The sequence below is a fragment of the Ailuropoda melanoleuca genome, chromosome 2, assembly GCF_002007445.2.
Source record: "Ailuropoda melanoleuca isolate Jingjing chromosome 2, ASM200744v2, whole genome shotgun sequence".
Taxonomy (NCBI): Eukaryota; Metazoa; Chordata; class Mammalia; order Carnivora; family Ursidae; genus Ailuropoda; species Ailuropoda melanoleuca.
This window is the reverse complement of record NC_048219.1, coordinates 73,220,072-73,225,870: the sequence shown is the minus strand read 5'-3', so window position 1 is coordinate 73,225,870 and position 5,799 is coordinate 73,220,072.

The window sequence follows — 5,799 nt, the reverse complement described above, 5'->3', positions numbered from 1 at the left end:
TCCTTCATTTTATTTTTAATTAAGCTGACAAGGAAACATATTCTACTTTTTTTCATGCTAAAATGACTTAAAATGTTTGTGTGTTAGCTAGTGCTTGAGTTTTTAATTAAAATTTATGATATTGATTATGTTTATAGATATTGATTTTCTTAGATGGCAAATGTTGGCCTGAAGGAATTTAGTTTTGTTTTCTATTAAGCAATGAATATAGTCATAAAGATATAATGAAGAGTTAATTAGTTTATGCCATGTATTGGACTTATCAATAGTATTGAGAAATAAACTTTTAAGATCATATTTTTCTATTTTATCTGCTAATTGAAAATTTAGTTAGCACATAAAGGATGACCCACTCTATGATTATATTTAATTTACAAATATTATATCATACACATTCCTATACTGTTCTGAAAATTCATCAAATTAATGTATTTAGACAGGCTTATGTTAAAAATTTTCTTTTGCTCAAACCATGCAATGATTTAATTCAGCATTTAGCTGGGACCAATATTCAGAACATCAGAATGCTTGATTGATTGAATAAACAGTTTTTAGTATATTTATTCATAAGAGAGTAAAAAATGACCCAGCTGAATAGGCATTTTAGACTTTGAAAGCCATATAATTGTTCAGAAATTATTTTTACTATAAAACCACATCATGTTCATGCTATAACTGTGTGATATTACAAGTATACTTATTATATACTACAAGTGATACTATAATAATGAAAAAAACTGAAAATATTGTTCTGTAGGCTTATCTTTAGCTATTTAGTTTCCACCTTTTCCAGTGAGATGATCTCAGGATAACTGAGGTAACATTTGGAAGAATAGCAATAATCAATTTTATCTACACAACAACTTTTCCACCTATCATATTAGTAGAGATGAAGGACAGCAGAATCAGGCTTTTATGGAAATGCTTTACTAGCAGGCTGATTGTTCCTATGAGGAATTCCTAGAACATTCAGTATATTACATAATCTGCATACAATAAGAAATATATTTTACAGGCATACCTTGGAGATATCACAGGTTCAGGTTCCAGATTACTATAATAAAGTGAATATCACATTAAAATAAACCAAATGAACTTTTTTTTTGGTTTCCCAGTGCATATAAGTTAAGTTTACATAACACTGTGATCTATTAAGTAGCAATAGCATCATGTCTAAAAAAGACAATTACAGGGACACCTGGGTGGTGCAGATGATCTCAGGGTTGTGAGATTGAGCCCCAAGTCAGGCTCCGCTCTTGGCACAGGGTCGGCTTGGGATACTATCTCCTTCTCCCTCTGCCCCTCAGCCTTGTGCTCTCTCTTTCTCTCTCTCNTCTCTCTAAAATACAAAAACAAATCTTTAAAAGTAAATAAATAAATGAATAGACCATTACATCTTTAATTAAAAAATATTGCTAAAAAGTGCTTTCAGTGAGTCATAATCTTTGATCACAGATCACCATAACAATATATGTTAATAGATATTATATATATATTACATATAATAACAAATATAATAAAATGGAAAAGTTTGAAATATTGCTAGGATTACCAATATATGACATAGAGACACAAAATGAACAAATGTTGTTTGAAAAATGGTGCCATTAGAGTTGGTGGATGAAGGGTTGCCATAAACCTTCAGTTTTTAAAAAATGTAGTATCTACAGAGCACAATAAAGCGAAGCACAGTGAAATAAGGTGTGACCATATATACAATTATTTTATTATTAATTAACTTAATTATAATTAATGAGTTTAATGTATTTTGCTACCAACCACACAGTAGAGCCTCTTTTTGTATTTTAAAAATTGAGAAACTTATATGATCATCAAAAATATTAAAGGAACATTTACCATGTGTTATGCTAGGCACTGGAAATACAGCAGTGGGCAAAGGCTAATCTCTGCCTTCAGTGAGTCCACAGTAAGGGGAATGAAATAAGTAAAGAGATTATTTCAGTACAGGTAAAGATATTTCAGATATAAATATAAATATTGAAAATGATAGATGAAAGATAATAACATGAATATTTACTCTTGTTTTATTTTCATTTATTTATTTATTTATTTGAGAGAGAGAGTACAGGGGGGTCAGGGGAAGAGCAGAGGAAGAGGGACAAGTAGACTCCACGCTGACCATAGAGCCCAATGCAAGGCTCGATCTCACCACCCAGAGATCATGGCCTGAGATGAAATCAAGAGTCTGATGCTTAACCGACTGAGCCACCCAGGTGACCCTTTACTTTGTTTTTAAAAATTAACGAAAATAAAGTCTACATGCTAAAGTTATCACATTACTTAATGTCTGAATATGGGCCATTATTCAAAGTTTAATCCCTCAGAATTAAAACGAGCTAATATTTTTCACGTACTCAGATTTACCAAACTCTGTTCAAAGAGACATACATGTTTTAGTCTCTTATTTCTCAAAGTAATCTAATGAGATTGGTACTATTGTTATCCCCATTTTGCAAGGGAGGACACTGAGATTCTAAGTCAAGTGTTAGATAACACCCTCCAAATGAAGAAGCTGGTGGTGAAAACGACAGTTGTTCTTTGTCAATTTGGATTAAGATTACATGCGCTTAATCATTTACCTGTTGGAAAAAGTGATAGATGTGCTGCTCTGGTAGACTGAATATTTTGGTTAAAAGTGTACTGGGAGAGAGGGGGAAGTGCCTGGCTGTCTCAGTCAGTTAAGCCTCTGCCTTCAGCTCAAGTCCTGATCCTGGAATTGAGCCTTGAGTGGGGAAATCCCTGCTCAGTGGGAGGCCGGCTTTTCCCTCTGCCTGCTGCTCCCCCTGCTCCTGCTTGCTCCCTCTCTCTTTCTCTGTCAAATAAATAAATAAAATCTTTAAAGAAAAAAAGTGCACTGAAGGCATGATTGATCAAATCAGTTGTTTGAAAAATCCAATTTCATTTGATTAACTTATCCTAATATATAATAGATAGTGCCTTTTTATCAAGAAGATACTTCACAACTAACATGATCAAAAATTTGATGAAGCATTCGCGAATTGCATGATAAGGTTTGAATTACTATATTTTTTAATTAGAAAACTTTCTCTGGCCTGTAAAAAAAAAAAAGATTAAATTCTAAAATCACCCAAACATTCTCTGGGTGTACATCATTTTTGTAATTTATTCAACTCATAATTCAACATCTATTGGTAATTTGTACATTGGAAAATGATTAGAAAGTGTTGGGCATTATCCTGATCCCTATGGAACTAAAAATCAAAAAAGCATAACTTCCTACAGAAAGGTGTGAAAGAAAAGGCTCTAGGGAAATTTTACAGGAGCTAATTAATTCAGTCTGCCACAATAATGTTGCAACATTCACATTGTAAGGCCTCTTTCTGAAAATTAGATGTTAGTTTTGAAGTGTTAATATATTAAAATTCATGCAAATTATCTCAAATAGTCACTAACTTCTGGATTTTCATTTGTTACAACAGTTATAGGTTTTACAGAATCAAAGATGCAAATGTTGAGTGATCTAAAGAAAAAAAAAATTTAGCATGGTTAATTGCCAAAGTCTTTTATCTGAAAGAATTGAGATGCAACTATTTTTATTAAGATTATTCATGTTCATTTAAAATGGTGAATTGGTATACTGAAATTAAAATGGGCTAAAGCAGAGCAGTGTTTAGTGAGACCAAAGTTTTGTTATGTTATTTAGGATAAAACAACCACCTCTAAAAATATGCTACTAATTAAAGAATGGAGGATGCCTTCAGAGGATTCATCATAGGGCAGTTAAATTTATGTACAGCATTTTGCCTAGAAATGGCCATTAATAAATACAATAGAAATTTTCATTCTCAATGTGTAACAAGGGAAAAGTCAGTCATTGCCACTATCATACTGATCACTCACTATATTCTAGATGTTGTCCTAAGTGCTTTGCATTTAATATCTATAAAAAAAGAATTTCCAATAATTCTCAAGCAAAATTCTGAAAAATAATCCCTAGTTTAAGGTGAAAAGCCTGTGTAGTAGGAACTTAACAAGAGAGAAATCAAAGATCAGTTTTTGTTTGTTTGTGTTTTGTTTGTTTGTTTAAATATAGCTCAGTGTACCCTGAATTAGTTTCGAAACTGTGTGTATACTATTGTGAAAAGTGTGTGCATAATATTGTGAGAAATGGACTTCCATTGCTTCATTTTTTTTATGTAGATACAACTGGGTATAGACAAGAGCTGTATTCTCATTATTTTAAAAAAAATTAGAAATTGTTCTAATATTTTTGGCATTCCTAAGAGCAATTCCTGTGGGAAAGTTGAATGGGATCTTTCTAAAGCTTTTTCTTCAAAGATTAGTTTTTATGGAAAGATTGGCTGATATAAATGACTATTAAATTCTTTACTAAAACAGGAGACCACCTCAAGGTCATGATTGCTTTTATGTGTCAGAGGAATCCACCTTGTGTGAGGAACATACACAAAGGATGATTCCAGAAAAAAAAAAAATATATATATCTATATAAAGCCATTAACTTTTTCATAACAGGCTTTAAAAGCAAACCATAAGCCACTGTCATAGCAAAAGTACTGTCTACATGTAAAATAGAGGATAATAAAAACTGTGAAGGGGCCGTGGAATGAAGATATGCTTTCATCCCTACATGTCAACAAGAACAACAACAAACACACAAGCCTTAGTCAGGATTGTCATATTATTTACACAATAAATTAACTGAGAGTCCTTATCATACTGGCATCAAAGTCAAGAGTTAAAGAATACAAATTTCACAAATACATTGGAAAAATAAGCAATATAATTGTGGGGACAAAATGCTCACATTCTCACTAATCAGAATTCCAACATAGGAATAACAAAAACAGGAGACCTGTGAGGAGGTAAAAACAACATTCAGTTCCTATATGGTTATTATATCAGTTGTTCTTGCTGTATTTTATTATTTTATGTTTAAATGGAAAAGAATCCATGGCCAGAGTTCTAGAATTTGTACAAATGTATCATAAGCATATTTCCTCAAACAACAACAAAAAAATTAACATTCTATGGTTTGAGGATTTTGTGGTCTGATGCTAGTAAGTAAAAAACAAACACTTATTTTTAGTAAATTAAGGAGCTTGTTGACTCTATACTAATTATAGTATAAAAAACTATAGTTTCTTTAGGTGACTTAACTGTAATTCTCTTGTGATTACATAGTTAACATGGAAACAGATTCAGTGATTTTACTTGGCATGATTTAATATATGGAGATTAATTATTTTTCACTAGACTTAAAATCAAAGTTTTTTTTTTTTTGTGGCTAGATACTTTTCAGTTCTACCTATCTGCTTTTATAAAACATGAAACTCTTAAAGTGTACCAACAGTAAGAATAGTGTAGAGAGGGTTCATGAATGAACTGCAAAATGAAACTTGATTCTTTAATAAATTATTAAGCTTAAGTATCTGTTATTATTTATGTTTTTCCAATGCTCATATAATATAATGGAAATTGTATGTATAGAAATATTCCTTTTGAACTATCAAGGTATTCTTTCATAATTTTGATGTTAATATAATGGTAATTTCCACATTCATTATGGGAACTCTTCCCTCCCAATGATCTATTTACCCATAGCACTCAACAATTTACTCACATGGGCACATACTGGAATTTCTAATTATAAGTAATTGCACTTCATTTAAAATGATGATCTAATTTTAAGCATCAACTTTGGAAGGTTACCATCTTCCAACTTTCCATTTATTTTTTTTTGTAAAAGATATACATGACTATCTTCCTAAGATTCTCTACCTAGAGTTCCCTACTACA